This window comes from Pelophylax lessonae (genome assembly GCF_965119305.1).
Source record: "Pelophylax lessonae genome assembly, chromosome: 3".
NCBI classification, from domain to species: domain Eukaryota; kingdom Metazoa; phylum Chordata; class Amphibia; order Anura; family Ranidae; genus Pelophylax; species Pelophylax lessonae.
In genome coordinates, this window is record NC_138770.1 from 36,795,003 (window position 1) to 36,813,566 (window position 18,564).

The 18,564-nt window shown below is 44.1% G+C and overlaps 1 protein-coding gene across 1 annotated transcript in view; it reads right to left on the minus strand.

Moving 5' to 3' along the window:
• Window positions 1-18,564, minus strand: part of LOC309550282 (uncharacterized protein) — a gene marked incomplete at its 3' end in the record, with an annotated part of 308,158 nt that overhangs the window by 158,807 nt on the left and 130,787 nt on the right. The window lies entirely within an intron of this gene.

Sequence of the window (18,564 nt, forward strand, 5' to 3'; positions counted from 1 at the left end):
ACTGCATATCAATCCATTTATTTACTTTTCATCATTGGATTTTATTTATGACATCGCATTTTAAGATTATGAAATTGGAATCTTTTGCTTGAGGGTTATACACATATATATATTGTGACAGGAAGTCAGGTAAATCTGGGAATGTAGTCACAGGAAGGAGATACATTTCCACCTGATTTAGAAAGTTCACTGATACTATAGGGTGTTGGCTGCAAAAAGAGCCAGCAGGAAGTTGAAAACCATTCAGCTGTTCAGAATGAGGAGATCAAGGCCTCTATAATTTGTCCAGAGAAAATCTATTGAGTGCTGCCTCCTGTCGCCGTGTGGGCTGGGAGAGGAGGACAGACATACGTGTACCTCCCGACGCCGTGTGGGCATGGGAGAAGGACTGCTGCCTCCTGTCGCCGTGTGGGCTGGGAGAGGGGGACAGTCGGATGTGTGCCTCCCGACAAGCTGGTGAGCATGGGAGAAGACCCCCTAAAGCGATGTGAAGCTAAGGAGGGTAACCACGAGTGAAGACGTCTCAAAGGTGAGAAGACAAAGTGTTCCATGTGAAGAGTGTGAAGAGTAAAGGGACCTGTTAAATGAACTGTGTTCAATGTGAAGAATCTGAAGAGTAAAGGATCCTGTTATAAATGAACATGTGCTGTGTGAAAGAAAACAAAGGGACATGTTAAATGGACAATGTTTGTGCTGTGTGAAAAGCAAACAAATGGACATTTGAGTGTCTGCTGTAGGATCAGCAGTGTCGGCCCAACAGTAGGTTGGAAAGACTTCTTAGGTAGGTTCCAGCGTGAGAAGGTAGCCGCCCACAGAGGCAAGGATTTATTTTGTCTTTTATTTTATTTTGGCTGTTTTGACGCTTGCAATTGTGTGAAGTAAATTGCATGAATAAATCAGTCTTGTTTTCAACCTCTGCTCGGCTATCTCTCTGTGAAAATGCACCCCCAAAGGGGTCACCCATACGCCTACCACCAAGCTAATCCCTCACAATATATTTATACATATTTTAAATTTTTACACATTTGGATAGATTTTATTTTGCGCAACACTAATTATATATTTATTGGCTCTTTGCACTTTGTGAGAAGTGAAGTGTTTGTGGCATTTTAAAAATCTAAAGCCCCGTACACATGTACTCATCGTCGGCCGAACGATCGGCCGTCTTTTGTCCAGGGCTGTCGTGTCTGTTGAAAACTGCAAAAGACTGCACACGAATTTTGTCGGCCAACAACAGCCGACTGCAGAAGTGATGTCATGTGATGGGTAACTTTCCTTGTCTTTTTTCTTTTCTGAGCATGCCCAGTCTTGCTAATCTGCTGTCTGTTGGCCGAAATCTGTACTGACTGGTGAACAATCGGCCGTTCTGGTGTTGGCCAACAAAAATTTTAATGCCTGCACGACAGATTCTGTTCGGCCAAAAATGCGCTGTCGGAAGCATCATACTAACAAGCCTACAATCGGCCGATCGGTCGTCGGCCGAATATTTACGGCCGACAATCGGTACGTGTGTACGGGGCTTTAGACAGGAAGGTTGCTCGCAGGAATCTTTGACTCTTTAGGTAACCAGTAAGTGATGCTGCACAAACAGACCTCCTCAAAGAACAAGTGTCCTTCTTTGTTCTATTTTGTGTCCTGCAACATATTTCTTGACCAGTGAGATGGTGAGGTGAAGGCTTCCTTCACTTGCTGGCAGGAGTTCTTTAAGGAGGTCATAAAAGTAAGTGCGTGTGGGGTGGGAGGACCATCAGACACCAAGAGTCTCTATGAGCCCTAAAGCCCCCTCTTACCTCAGAGCCTTGCAGTCTGACTACCCCCTCATGGGACCCCACACCTCTTCAGCCCCCACTAATCTCTCAGAGTTGTTCAGCCCTTTTACTTCCTAAGAGGTCCCCAAAGTCCTTCAGCTACACCTTCTCCTCAGGGGTCCCAGAGCCCTTAACATGCAGTAACTCTCAGAGGGTCCCAGAGTCTTTTAGTCCCACTACCCCCATCAGAGACCCCTCAGCTTCACTCAGAGCCCTTAGTATAGTATTTTCCTCCCTCTGACACCAATGATGGAAGATATTCTTCATGGCAGGCTGGGGAATGTTTTCTTCCTCCTGACCAGCAATGTAAGGGGCTCTATGCTCCATACTCCTGACCCCTGCACTCCATCATTGTGTTGGCTGCATATTGTAATGATTGCCCATTGGCTGCCTGTGTAGTGTAATAATTGCCCTTTGTAGGCCATGTATGGTCAGGATGGTCATTGTCTTCTCTATTTATTGTCAGTGCTGTTTGTTTAGAGGAACATATTACTAGAATTTATCTCCAAAATGAAGAGAATGTTCCGGCCTCGCAAGTGGGGAAATGTTCTGACCCTGAAGGGGTTAATCTAGGTTTCCACACTATATATGTGTGTATCATCATCTGCTGGAGATAAAAGACATCACAGTGACTATGGAGGAAGAGGACGGACATGACGGGGGGGGGTTACTGGGTGTAAATAGAAAATAAGATCTTATTACCTCCTCTGCTGCCACTTCAAGCAATGTCTCCTCGCTACGTAGTACCTATTCTAGATCACTTCCTGTCTGTTTCTGACCTCACTTCCTGTCTGTATTCCATAGTGACTTCCTGTCTGGGTAGAAGTGAGATCTCCATTTTGTGGAGTTCAGAGGAACTGCAGCCCTGAGAAACATAATTACCATTTGTATAATATCTAGTTTACATGGCTAAGTTAAAAACAAAGGTATACCTAACAAAACAGATAACTCTCAAAATCTATCTTTTTGGTAAAGAAAATGCAAAAATATATCATAGAGCATAAAAATATATATCGGTTCACTCATAATAAACATGTTAAACATAAATTGCAACGATCGGCCGATTGTAGGCTTGTTAGTATGATGCTTCCGACAGCCGACAGCGCATTTTCGGCCGAACAGAATCTGTCGTGCAGGCATTAAAATTTTTGTTGGCCAACACCAGAACGGCTGATTGTTCGCCAGTCAGTACAGATTTCGGCCGATAGACAGCAGATTAGCAAGACTGGGCATGCTCAGAAAAGAAAAAAGACAAGGAAAGTTAACCATCACATGACATCACTTCTGCAGTCGGCTGTTGTTGGCCGACAAATTTCGTGTGCAGTCTTTTGCAGTTTTCAACAGACACGACAGCCCTGGACAAAAGACGGCCGATCGGTCGGCCGACGATCGGTGAGTGTGTACGAGGCTTAAGACTGGTGGTAGAGTAGGAGAGCAATTAGGAGCAATTCTTTAAATGCTTACATAAATAAAAGAATGAATCCTGGAGTGAAAAAAGATGTAAAGCAATAAATAATATGTAAAGCAATAAATAATATATAAACTGGGTCATCCACTTCATCCATAAATGATAAAGGCATTGTGATTCAAGATCTTCTAGAATCCTCAGAAGGGAGCATGAAGTATGACAGGAAAGGCTCCTGAGTGCTGAGATCATCCAAACATAATGATTACATCCATGAACTGGAGTGAGCTCGTTGGGGTGATAAAGCCAATCAGTAAACACAGTGTAGACGTTATCCAAGAACTCAGCACTCTCCAGGTGTAGAGAAAGTCTCAAGGTGGATTTGACCTGTCATTTATCATAGGTAGATTCATCTCTCCATGGAAGCCTATCACACCTCCAACTTTTAACTCTTCCATCAGCTCATCCCCCAAAGTTAAAACCTTTTGTACCACCTGCCCCACTCCATTAGATTGTAAGCTCTTAGGAGCAAGGCCCTCTTAACCCTCGTGTATTGTAACTGTACTGTCCCTTTAAATTGTAAAGCACCGTGCAAACTGTTGGCACTATATAAATCCTGGAAATGTATAATAATAATGATAATAATAGGTAAAAGTGTCAGCACATGGACTTCCATAGGGACCACAAGACTACATATATAAACTTGTACAGTGTCTCCAGGCCTCCAGATGGATTTAGCCTGTAATTAATAAGGCAGAAATGTCCATTAGCGAATTTCTACAGGGACAACCAATACATCTATACGTGGCTTGGATGTCACCCATATTACTAGGAGCCCATAAAAGTCCACTTACTGTCATGGAACTTTCGATCAAAGGACCTTCATTCCAGGTGTAAGAACAAAAGTCTATACCTCATGGAGAGATATAGAGAGCACCACCATAGGATCAGATGGGGGAAAAACTCAAATGTGACTGGTTTCTTTGGTATCCCAACTTCCTCAGAGATTGCCCAGCCCACAGTAGTGTACAACCCCATTAAATACCAGGCCAGGTTGTAAAGGTGGCACCCCGAGAGGTGAACAATGCCAAACAGAATTCCTGTCCTTTTTCCCCTGAATAACAGGGTATTCCATTGTTTAACCCAGTCTCTCCCACTGGGAAAAGCCAGCCAAAGGTACATTGGTGGTGTGACATCATTATGTCCGCATGTCTGAAGCACCACAACACAAAAGAAAATTACAGCTTAAAAGATTGTCAAGATGCACATGCGCATGTGCCGCCACAATGGGCAGAGTACGATGCCACCTCACACATTACCTTAAGTGGCCAAAATCAAGAGTTACCGGTCCATAAGTCAGACTAAACCTGGGAGAGCACCCAAAGTGACAAACAAACTGGTACATGGGAGCCAACAAACACCTGACACTAGCACCCAAAGAATGTACCTTACATTAAATCTAAAAACATGCCAAAGCCACCCATTATCAACACAAAAACAGAGGTACCATTCTCCGTATTCTGGATAGTCAAACCTAAAAGTGTAATGGTCCTAGCATTGTAGGTATATTAGAATTTCAAACTGAACTAATTTTATTCCAATAAATCTACAAATCTCCCATCATCCTGAGGTTCATCATGCAAGAGGATTAAGATATCATTGATGTACATGAACCAAACAATGATGTTAGTCAGATACCCTTGCAAGGCCTCATCCCCAAACACCAAGTTCTCCCATTCTTCAACATAAAGGTTAGTGTAGGCCGATACACATTTTTGTACCCATTGCAGTACCTTGTGCTTGGCAATAACATTCTTCACCAAACATGAATGTATTTTTTTCCAACAAAAACTTAGGTAAACCAACAACAAAACTTCTATGTGCAAACAGCGTTCTAGGTCTGTAGTTGAGTGTTTTTCCATAACTTCTAAATCTTTTTAATGAAGGACAGATAAATATAATGTCTCTACATCTAATGTAATCAAGATGACATATTCATGTACTGACAGATCATTTGAAACATTCAGCAGGTGAAAATTGTCCCTCGCATAGAAGGGCAAAGCCACTACAAAAAGTTGTAGCAATTTATGAATATACTCACTGACTTTCTCGGTGAGAGACACCCTCCCTGAGTTAATAGGTCTCCCAGGGGGTCATCCACTGATTTATAGACTTTTGGAAGCCTATAACAAAAATGTATCAGTGGATTTAGGGTCTAAACCACTTGCTGACCACGCTATAGCTGAATGGCGGCTACAGTGCGGCTGGCTAGTTCTGGGGGGCAGTCATATGACGGTCTCCTGTGCGCGTGCTTCTCGCGCGCCCCCTGAGGCGTGCAGCCAGAAGTGTTGATGATGGCTGGGCCCTCGGGGACCCAGCGCATCATGGATAGGGGTAAAGGGCCAATCACAGTGGCCCTTTATCATGTGATCGCTCCGTCCAATGATGAAGCGATCGCTTGTCAACAAACTGGCATCATGGCCGCTTCAGCTCATAATTCTGCGGTGTTTCTCTCTCCTCTCCTCACATGCTGTATCGGTGTGAGGAGAGGAGAGGAGAGGGAAACAATGCAGCAATGTAAGCTGGCACGATTCTGTGTGTACAGTGCCATCAATGCTCCTGCAGTGCCATCACACTGCCATCAGTGCTCCTTAAGTGCCAACAATGCTCCTACAGTGTCATTAGTGCTCCTACAGTGCCATCAGTGGCACTACAGTGCTAATCAGTGCCCTATGGTGCCACTACAGTCCTCATCAGTGCCACTACACTGCTCATCAGTGCCGTAAAAATGTGCAAAAATGCGTAAATTTTTTTTTAAAAACCTTTGGAAAAAATGGCATATTCAAAAGACTCATTATACCTCATAGAATATACGTTGGTGTGTTTGCTTTCCAAAATGGGGTCATTTTGTGGGCGTTTCCATTGTCCTGATGCTCCAGGGCCTTCAAAAGTATAATAGGTTGTCAGGAAATTAGATGTGTAATTTATGTCCCTAGCACACCTGACGGTGCTCCTTGCATGTTGGGCCTCTGTATATGGCCAGGCTGAGTAAAAGTCTCACACATGTGGTATCGCCATACTCAGGAGGAGTAGCAGAATGTGTTTTGGGGTGTAGTTGCAAGTATGCATATAATGTGTGAGAGAAATAACCTGTTAACATGACAATTGTTTGAAAAAAAAAAATTCTTCCTCTTGTAAAGAATTGTAGGAAAAAATTACGACTTCAAAAAACTCTCCATGCCTCTTACTAAATACATTGGACTGTCTCCTTTTCAAAAAAGGGTAATTTGGGGGGTATTTGTACTTTCCTGGCTTGTTAGTGTCTCTAGAAATTAGATCAGCTGTCGGTACATCAGGTGTGAACAATTTTCAATAAAAGGCAGCATAGCTTGTAGACCCTATAACCTTCACAAAGACCAAATAATATGCACTGATTTGGGTTATTTTTACATTTAAAGATATGTAGCAGTATTAATTTTGGTCAAAATTTTTGAAGAAAAATTACTAATTTGCAAAATGTTATAACCGAAACAAAGAAAAATGCATTTTTTTTTTAAATAAAAATGTTGGTCTTTTATGTTTATAAAAAACCCAGTAGTGATTAAATACCACCAAAAGAAAGCTCTATTTGTGTTAAAAAAAGGACATTGAAAGTGTGAGAGTACTGAAAGTTGAAAATTTGGCCTGGTTAGGAAGGGGGTGCCCAGTAGGCAAGTGGTTAAAGAAGGTCATGGTCTTTCTATTAGTGATACCCTTCTCCAAAGCTTCCTCACTCATACCAAAGAGGATCTTCAGATTATTCTCCAGGTTGATGGTTATTATCTTAGTGTAATGGCATCATCATCACCTTTATTGCACCTGGAACTAGAGATGTCCCGAACTATTCACCGGAGAACAGTTCCTGGCGAACATTGCTTGTTCGCGTTCGCCGCGGCGGGCGAACATATGCGATGTTCAGTCCGCCCCCTATACATCATCATTGAGCAAACTTTGACCCTGTATCTCACAGTCAGGAGACACATTCCAGCCAATCAGTATACCCTCCCTCCCAGACCATCCCACCTCCTATAAAAAAAGCAAGGACAGCATCCATCTTAGATTCATTCTGAAGCTGCAGAGTTAGTTAGAGCAGGGAGAGTGCTGCTGCTGCTGAATTAATAGGGAAATCATTAGCTAGGCCAGTGTTCTGTGTCCACTCCTGCTGTAAGGACAGCATCCTGATTGCACCCAAAAAGCCCTTTTTAGGGCTGGTATATCAGTCTGCTTTTATCTATTTTTTTCTATATATATATATATATACAGACTGTACTGTGTGCACACCACTCATATCGGGTGGCACAGTACCTTGCAGATAAAAAAAGTAATTTAATTTTTACCCTTTAATATAATTGCAGTTGCCTGCCAGTGTGTGTCAGGCCCACTGACTGAACTGTGCCCACTGCCAGTGCCCACCACACATATAGGGTGGCACAGCACCTTGCAGATAAAGTAATTTAATTTTTCCTCTGTAATATAATTGCAGTTGCCTGCCAATGAGTGTCAGGCCCACAGACTGTACTGTGCCCACTGCCCACCACTCATATAGGGTGGCACAGAACCTTGCAGATAAAACATTCATTAAATTTTTCCTCTGTAATATAATTGCAGTTGCCTGCCCGTGAGTGTCAGGTCCATAGACTGTACTGTGCCCACTGCCCACCACTCATATAGGGTGGCACAGCACCTTGCAGATAAAAAAAGTCATTTAATTTTTCCTATAATAAAAAATAAAATTCATCCATAAAAAACAGGAACTGGCTTTTTCATTCGAATTTCAGTAGAGCAGGGATGGTGATAACCTCTTACCAAATAAATAGGATGATAACATATACCAAAATATATGAATCAGATGTGATAAATATAAGCATAAAATCATAAATACATAAAAGCATGAAATCACATCAATAGGAGTCCATAAAGTCCATAGGTATAAAGTGCATAGAGCAATGAAAGTGCAAACATGAAGGATCACAGGTGCGACTTATGGGGACCACTCTTGCTTGCCACCACCACACAGTGCTGGGAGAAGTATCTGAAATTCAAACTCAACAGATGCCTATGCCTAACCATTCTCATGTACTGGGCAACAACAGCATATAGTAAAATCAGGTTTCCTCCAGATCTCTGATTTGTGCTGCAAAGACTCCTCTGGAAGATTTCCTGGTAAATTTATAGTGCACTATAGTCCATGAGAGTGGTTAGGCATAGGCGTCTGGTGAGTCTGAATTTCAGATACTTCTCCTGGCACTGTGTGGTGGTGGCAAGCAAGGGTGGTCCCCATAAGTCGCACCTGTGATCCTTCATGTTTGCACTTTCATTGCTCTATGCAATTTATACCTATGGACTTTATGGACTCCTATTGATGTGATTTCATGCTTTTATGTATTTATGATTTTATGCTTATATTTATCACATCTGATTCATATATTTTGGTATATGTTATCATCCTATTTATTTTGTAAGAGGTTATCACCATCCCTGCGCTACTGAAATTCGAATGAAAAAGACAGATCCTGTTTTTTCTGGATGAATTTTATTTTTTATTATATTTACTCATATAGGTGTACGTTTAGTAAACTGAGAAGTTTTCTCTCAGTTCACTTCTCGGCAGTTCTCAGAGAAAAAATATCTCCTCTGGCACCCAGTTTAGAAGGCGGAGAACTTCACTTCTCACAGGGTGATCAGAGGAGAATTTTTTTCTCTGAGAACTGCCGTGATCTCTGTATAACTGGGTGGACTGCCTGTAATCTCACGAGATTTTGTGAGATTACAGGCACTGCTAAGTTTAAAAAGTGAAACTAAAGTTTAAAAGAACTCGTAATGACATGTTCTGACACATGAAAACATATATATACACACACACACACATGCACGGTATATATACATACAGTATATAAATATATATATATACACATACACACACACACACATATATATATATATACACACATACATACAGTACATACATACATACATGCCAATCTGTATGCAATTGCACTGTATGTTGGCAGATTGCATGCAGATTGTACACCAGACCACAGGCTATCGTTTGTGGTGTGTGGGTGTGGGGACAGTGGGAAGAGTGATCAACACAGGGGTTCTGGCTTGTAGGATAGCTGGAGGAATCCTAGTAGTGTGTAGTAATTGCTAGACTGCTCCCCAACCCTTAGAGTGCATCAGATTGTATGTAAGATCTGTATCTGCCTGTGTGTGGTCAGCCAGCTGGATTGGACTGGAGTCTCCCTCTAGTGGTGACCGAAGGCAGTGCAGGCTGTGAAAGTATTGCAACCAATCTAATTACTTAAGCCCCGTACACACGTACCGATCGTCGGCCGAACGATCGGCTGTCTTTTGTCCCCGGGCTGTCATGTCCGCTGAAAAGTGCAAAAGACTGCACACGAATTTTGTCCGCCGACTGCAGAAGTGATGTCATGTGATGGTTAACTTTCCCTGTGTTTTTTCTTTTATGAGCATGCCCAGTCTTGCAAATCTGCTGTCTGTCGGCCGAATTCTGTACTGACTGGCGAACAATCGGCCGTTCTGGTGTCGGCATACAAACATTTTAATGCTTGCACGACAGATTCTGTTCGGCCGAAAGTGCGCTGTCGGCTGTCGGAAGCATCATACTAACAAGCCTACATTTGGCCGATCGGTCGTCTGCCGAATCTTTTCTGCGACAATCGGTACGTGTGTACGAGCCTTTAGTAGGAATTTTCTTTATTTCCGTTATCCCCTTATACTGCCCAGTCACGATTCATCACGTCTCGTTTAGCTAGTCGCCGTGGGCGTGGTTGAATCGTGACAGATTGGTTTCCTCCCACACTCCAAAGACATGCTGGTAGGTTAATTGGATCCTGTATAAAAAATTGGCCCTGCTGTGTATGTATGTGAGTGATGCCTCGTACACACGTACCGATCCTCGGCCGTAAATATTCGGCCGACGACCGATCGGCCGATTGTATGCTTGTTAGTATGATGCTTTCGACAGCCGACAGCGCATTTTCGGCCGAACAGAATCTGTCCTGCAGGCATTAAAATTTTTGTTGGCCAACACCAGAACGGCTGATTGTTCGTCAGTCAGTACAGAATTCGGCCGACAAACAGCAGATTAGCAAGACTGGGCATGCTCAGAAAAGAAAAAACACACGGAAAGTTATTCATCACATGACATCACTTCTGCAGTCGGCTGTTGTTGGCCGACAAAATTCGTGTGCAGTCTTTTGCAGTTTTCAGCGGACAGGACAGCCCTGGACAAAAGACGGCCGATTGGTACATGTGTACGAGGCATTAGGGACCTTAGATTGTAAGCTCCTTGAGGGCAGGGACTGATGTGAATGTGCAATGTATATGTAAAGCGCTGTGTAAATTGACTGTGCTATATAAGTACCTGAAATAAAAAAAAAATATATATATATATATACATACATACACACCAGTACATACAGTATATATATATATATACATACACACACAGATATATATGTGATTGTATAGTTAATGTGTTTCTAACCTGCTGTTGATGTATATTTCACTGCAGTAGGGAGAGTTTTTACTTTCACTTTTGGGCACTGGGACATTCACAGCAGAGATCTCCTATTTCTTCCTGCTATCTCCACCTCTGAGCTGGAGAAGTAGGAAGAGGAGATCTTCAAAGAGAAGCACAGTGATAAGGTGACATCATGTGTTTCTAAACTGGCCGTTTCTATTGCAGTGAATGCAAGCTGTTTGTGTACTGAGATGAGAAGAGAAGACTATGTTCTCCACTACTCTTCTCAGTATTTTAAACCTGCAATGCTCTGAGACAAGCCGTGATCATCCAGATCTCGGCTTATCTCAGTTTACTAAACGTACACCTTAAGTAGTAGCAATTTGTGTTATTTGTGTTATTCTGTCAGGTTTGTGTTACCTGTATTTCCTAAAGTGCAGTGGATTACAAAATTGTCTATTCATTTAGTACAAGTACTGATATTTATTTTTTCCTCTGTAATAGAATTGCAGTTGCCTGCCAGTGAGTGTCAGGCCCACAGACTGTACTGTGCCCACTGCCCAACACTCATATAGGGTGGCACAGCACCTTGCAGATAAAAAAAGTCATTTAATTTTTCCTCTGTAATATAATTGCAGTTCAAGTATAAAAAATAACTGCGCTAAGCCTAGAATAAAGCTGCAGCTGTAGTGGGAATCACTAAAATGGCATAAAGGTATAAAAGAGCTGCGCTAAATTGAAACTGCTTGATGGTGAATCAGACAATAGGGTAAATCAGACAATATGCTACAATATAATAGATGTTAATGTCACACAGTACAAGTCCGTATAATGCAGTATGTGTCCCAAAACAGCAGTAGTAAAGCAGGCAGAAAGTGTCAGGTGTAGAAAGGAATCCTCCACCAAATCAATGTGCCTTCATCCACGTCAAGTGCTGCATGCAAAGGGCTCACACAAGGCTTACCAGAACTCTATTATGAATAGGCATAATAACAAGGATGAACATCAAAGGGTCCACACGGGAGACTGGCACCTCATCTCAGCTAATCCCGTAATCTCTATAGCATGGCGGGGAGCCGCACTATACACCAACACCATAAGGGACACTGTACGCCAACACCATGAAGCTCGATCTCGTCTTCACACCAATCCTCACAGCGAGTAAGCAAGAAAGGGGAGCAACAATGGTGTAGTATGCACAAACAGTTTATTCCAAAATAGGTTAAAAAACACTCACATGTATGTAGATTCAAAAGCGCTTGTACACAGATCGTTGCAAAGAACGCTGCCGCCCGACTTCTGGGTTCCTCATGGTGACGTCAGCACGAGGAACCCGGAAGTCGGGCGGCAGCATTCTTTGCAACGATCTGTGTACAAGAGCTTTTGAATCTACAATACATGTGAGTGTTTTTTAACCTATTTTGGAATAAACTGTTTGTGCATACTACACCATTGTTGCTCCCCTTTCTTGCATACTCGCAAGTGCTAGATGCTTGATGGTGCCGCTCCAATAAATGTACTGCAGCTCTGTGTAGATGGCACTTCATTTGTGCTTGAAAGTGCCTCTCTACTACAATTATAGAAGCCCTGTGTAGGTGACATTTAAAAAGTGCTTTGCTTACACGTTACATCTACAGCAGCCTTGCATAGGTGACATTTTACAGAGGCTGGACAGTGCATCTTCACTACAACTACAGCATCCCTGTGTTGAAGACATTTGACGTGCTCAACAGTGCCTCTCCACTTCATCTACAGCAACCCTGTGTAGTAAAAATCCGGGTCAGGAAGGTCCAGTAATTTGTTCTATTACAGACAGCCTTGGTTAGCCAGCAGGTTCCATTTAAGGGCTTACTGAGGGGTCTGTACTGGGAAGGGACTTACTGAGGGGTCTGTACTGGGAAGGGACTTACTGAGGGGTCTGTACTGGGAGGGAGGCTTACTGAGGGGTCTGTACTGGGAAGGGACTTACTTAGGGGTCTGTGCTGGGAGGGGGGCTTACTGAGGGGTCTGTACTGGGAAGGGACTTACTGAGGGGTCTGTACTGGGAGGGGGGCTTACTGAGGGGTCTGTACTGGGAAGGGACCTACTTAGGGGTCTGTGCTGGGAGGGGGGCTTACTGAGGGGTCTGTACTGGGAAGGGACTTACTGAGGGGTCTGTACTGGGAGGGGGGCTTACTGAGGGGTCTGTACTGGGAAGGGACTTACTGAGGGGTCTGTACTGGGAAGGGGGCTTACTGAGGGGTCTGTACTGGGAAGGGACTTACTTAGGGGTCTGTGCTGGGAGGGGGGCTTACTGAGGGGTCTGTACTGGGAAGGGACTTACTGAGGGGTCTGTACTGGGAGGGGGGCTTACTGAGGGGTCTGTATTAATTACAGGATTAATTAGCTAATCAAAAAAACACTCATTTAAGCAAAAAAAATAAAATAAAAATAATCGTTAGATTAGTCGACTAATCGTAAAAATAATCGATAGATTAGTCGACAGACAAATTAATCGTTAGTTGCAGCTCTACCTTGCAGATAAAAAATTAATTTAATTTTTCCTATAATAAAAAATAAAATTCATCCAGAAAAAACAGGAACTGGCTTTGGCTTTTTCATTCGAATTTCAGTAGCGCAGGGATGGTGATAACCTCTTACCAAATAAATAGGATGATAACATATACCAAAATATATGAATCAGATGTGATAAATATAAGCATAAAATCGTAAATACATAAAAGCATGAAATCACATCAATAGGAGTCCATAGGTATAAAGTGCATAGAGCAATGAAAGTGCAAACAAGAAGGATCACAGGTGCGACTTATGGGGACCACCCTTGCTTGCCACCACCACACAGTGCCGGGAGAAGTATCTGAAATTCAGACTCACTATAAATTTACCAGGAAATCTTCCAGAGGAGTCTTTGCAGCACAAGTCAGAGATCTGCAGGAAACCTGATTTTACCATATGCTGTTGTTGGCTAGTCCATGAGAGTGGTTAGGCATAGGCGTCTGGTGAGTCTGAATTTCAGATACTTCTCCCGGCACTGTGTGGTGGTGGCAAGCAAGGGTGGTCCCCATAAGTCGCACCTGTGATCCTTCTTGTTTGCACTTTCATTGCTCTATGCACTTTATACCTATGGACTCCTATTGATGTGATTTCATGCTTTTATGTATTTATGATTTTATGCTTATATTTATCACATCTGATTCATATATTTTGGTATATGTTATCATCCTATTTATTTGGTAAGAGGTTATCACCATCCCTGCGCTACTGAAATTCGAATGAAAAAGCCAGTTCCTGTTTTTTCTGGATGAATTTTATTTTTTATTATATTTACTCATTTAAGTAGCAGCAATTTGTGTTATTTGTGTTATTCTGTCAGGTTTGTGTTACCTGTATTTCCTAAAGCGCAGTGGATTACAACATCGTCTATTAATTTAGTACGAGCAGTGATATTTATATATTTAATTTTTCCTCTGTAATATAATTGCAGTTGCCTGCCAGTGAGTATCAGGCCCACAGACTGCACTGTGCCCACTGCCCACCACTCATATAGGGTGGCACAGCACCTTGCAGATAAAAAAAATCATTTAATTTTTTCTCTGTAATATAATTGCAGTTGCCTGCCAGTGAGTGTCAGGCCCACAGACTGCACTGTGCCCACTGCAAATGGACTGTTTGCGGTTGTTTGCGGTGCGTTAAACGGGGAGTTTGGTCTGCCAGAGTTTGGTCTGTCACTGTGAAGTGGGCATAACCCTTACAGTACCTGATCCATACAACATCATACCTGATCTTATACACACACTGGATGTTTTAAAGCACGTTATTCCAAACAATTTAGGAATGTTAGGTGATTTATGCCCTTTATGGATTAAAACCCGACTCTGCGTCAACTACGTAATTTTCCATGGGAGTTTTGCCATGGATCCCCCTCCGGCATGCCACAGTCCAGGTGTTTGTCCCCTTGAAACAACTTTTCCATCACTATTGTGGCCAGAAAGAGTTCCTGTGGGTTTTAAAATTCGCCTGCCTATTGAAGTCTATGGAGGTTCGCCCGTTCGTGAACATTTGCGGAAGTTCGCGTTCGCGAACATAACATTTTATGTTCGCGACATCTCTAATGTTGGACAGTGGGAGGAATCCTGATGAATGGATGCATAGGCTTTTGATACAGTCCTGATGATTGGCAGAAGGCAGGTCGCCTCGGTTCATTCTGGGATACTACATGTGCTGAAGGGTCTTTGGCTGGAGAGCGGAGTCCCAGAGGGAGGAGCGGCTGCCTCCTCCTCTGTAGAGGTGCCATGTGGTCGCAGGAGGTCGTCCTGAGGACCAGAGGAGCGGTTGAGAGGAGCTGAACCCAGAGATCCAGGAAAGCTGACTTAGAGAGGAGACACTGGAGACTCTGGGACTGCAGTATCGTGAGTAAAGGAACTCGTGTCATGGGGCCTGACCTGAGGGGGGCCGCCCCTGCTTGTAGGTTAGTCAGTGGACGGGAGAGGGGGGAGAGAGAGGGGGAGAAAGAGGGGAGAGAGAGAGAGGGGAGGAGGAGAGAAAGGGGGGAGAGGGGGGGGAGAGAGGGGAGAGAGTGGGAGGGAGAGAGAGAGAGAGGGTTGAGAGAGAGAGTTGAGAGAGAGAGAGAGAGAGAGAGAGAGGGGGGGGGTTGGGAGAGAGAGAGGGAGAGAGAGAGAGCGAGAGAGAGAGAAAGAGGGGAGAGAGAGGTGTGTGTGAGAAAGAGATAGAGGGGTGAGAGAGAGGGGGGGGAGAGAGAGGGAAGAGAGGGGGAGAGAGAGAGAGGGGGGAGAGAGGTGTGAGAGAGAGGGGGTGAGAGAAAAAGAGGGGGCGAGAGAGAGAGGGGGGAGAGAGAGAGAGGGGAGAGAGAGAGGGGGGAGAGAGAGAGGGGAGAGAGAGAGGGGGGGAGAGAGAGAGAGGCCAAAAAGAGAGGGGAGAGAGAGGGGGGGGAAGAGAGAGGGGGAGAGGGGAGAGAGAGGGGGGGGCGGGAGAGAGAGAGAGAGAGAGAGAGTGGGTCATGTGACGGACACAATATATGAAAGAAATAAGGTAGAAAGGAACATTTATGAAAGTTTAGAAGGATACGGATCCATTTCTATTCCTCATTACATGTGAGAAATGAGTTTTAGGCTGTTTCCACTAGTGCGACATGTCATGCAACTTTGGACACATTAAGTCGCATAGCAAGTCACAGCCCATTGATTTCATTGGCACTCATTCCCATCTATGTGACTTTGAAAAGATACCTGCACTACTTTGATGCAACGTTTGATGCGACTTTGACCCAGAGAGTGTAAAGTTTGATCAAAGCTGCACTCAAAGTCGCACTAGTGGAAACATAGCCACTAGACTAGAGTGTGACTTTGGAGTGCAAATTTGATCCAACTTTACACTCTCTGGATCAAAATCGCATCACAGTAGTGCAGGTATCTTTTCAAAGTCACTGATTTTCAAAGTCGCATAGATGGGAACGGCTGTCAATCAGTTGCACTAGTGGAAACGGAGCTTAAGGACCTTTTCACACTTGTGCAGCCTAAAAGTTGCGCGATTTTGCTGCAATTTTACTGTGATTTTGATTGGACTTGAACCAATGCCTATGCCTTTGGACCTCAAAAAGAATCAAAGTCGAACCAAAGTAGTGCAGGGACTACTTTGAAGTCGATGCAACTTGAAGTCGCACAGATATGAACCATACTCATTGGAAATCATGGAGTGTGACTTGTCACTTTGCAGTCCCAAATCGCAGGACAAGTCGCACAAGTGTGAAAGGGGCCTTAGTTTACGTTTCCATTATTGCGACTTAGGGTGAGACTTTGATGCAAATTTGATCCAACTTTATACTCTCTGAATCAAAGTCGCATCAAAGTAGTGCAGGGACCTTTTCAAACTCACTGAATTTTCAAAGTCGCAGAGATGGGAACGAGTGCCATTGAAATGAATGGGCTGTGACATTTCATGTGACTTTGTGTGTCCAAAGTTGCACAATAAGTCACACTAGTAGAAAAGGAGCTTTAGTCTATATTTCCACTATTGCGATTTAGAGTGCGATTTTGATGCAACTTTACATTCTCTGGATCAAAGTTGCATCAAAGTAGTGCAGGAACCTTTTCAGGGTTGCCGATTTTCAAAGTCGCATAGATGGGAACGGGTGCCATTGATTAGTCGCACTAGTGGAAAGGTAGACTGAGTGTGGGTGCCTGTACTATGATCATTGTAGACTGTGAGCTGAGACCCCCGAGCACTTCCAGATACACTGACCCCCCTCCCTGACAGTCCCCCCCCCCTCCCCCCGGTGTCCAGCTTCCTTCTCCTATGGGATTCTTCATTCACAGCCCAGCCGAGCTATACTGTATATGTGCCCCTCCCCCCAGTACAGCTCTACTGTATATGTGCCCCTCCCCCTAGCACAGCTATACTGTATATGTGCCCCCCCCCCCCCCAGCACAGCTATACTGTATATGTGACAAGAGGGAAGAAGCGCAGCGCCTTCTAAGTGCAGCAAGACATTTATTGAAGAAGTAAAGCAGTATCACACTCACATGTTTTAGGTGAATGAGAGGCAGTTTCAGCAAGATGTGTGTTTCATCTGGGGAATCACTGGAGCGAGTCCTGGTGGTGGAGGCAGGGGGTCCCGATGAGAGAGGCAGGGGGGTTCCTCCGTTTGTGCAGGGGCGGCCTCGGTGGTGTCCGTGGTCTCCACGTCAGTTGGTGGAACGCTGGCACTCGTGGGTCCTGGGATCCTGACGTCACTCCTGGTGGTGATGCGGGACGCTACGGCGACGCGTTTGCGGAGCATGCGCTCCTTCTTCAGACAGCCTGAAGAAGGGGCGCATGCTCCGCAAACGCATCGCTGTAGCGTCCCGCATCACTGCCAGGAGTGACGTCAGGATCCCAGGACCCACGAGTGCCAGCGTTCCACCAACTGACGTGGAGACCACGGACACCACCGAGGCCGCCCCTGCACAAACGGAGGAACCCCCCTGCCTCTCTCATCGGGACCCCCTGCCTCCACCACCAGGACTCGCTCCAGTGATGCCCCAGATGACACACACATCTTGCTGAAACTGCCTCTCATTCACCTAAAACATGCGAGTGTGATACTGCTTTACTTCTTCAATAAATGTCTTGCTGCACTTAGAAGGCGCTGCGCTTCTTCCCTCTTGTCTCTCCCCAGAGATCACTTCTATCTCTCCCGCCGGAAGCCGCTACAGTTGGCAGCTACCCCCTGAACTTGGGACCCCCCTTATGCCCCCCCCCCCCCCCCCGGGTCCCCAGGACTAGCCCACACTGAGACCTCTTCTTGCACCAATTTTTACCACTGAACCATACTGTGTATGTGCCCCTCCCCCCAGCACAGTTATACTGTATATGTGCCGCCCCCCCCCCCCCCCCTAGCACAGCTATACTGTATATGTGCCCCTCCCCCCAGCACAGCTATACTGTAAAAAGTTTGTAAACAAAAATAAATGAGATCATCCATCAGTACAACGGGGTTTCATCAAATTTTAAATCTACTGTATATACAATCATTTGTAGACACTATAATTTTCACACAAACCAATTAATATACACTTATTGTGATTTTTTTCTACCAAAGACATATAGCAAAATACATTTTGGCCTATATTTATGAAGAAATGTGATTTTTAAAAAATATTTTAGCGGATGTTTTATAACAGAAAATATTGTTTTTTTTTTTTTTCAACATTTTCAGTATTTTTTTTATTTATATAATCAAAAACTCAGGTGTGATCATATACAACTAAAAGAAAGCTATATCTATGTGAGAAAAAGATATGAATTCCGTTTGGGTACAGTGCTGCATG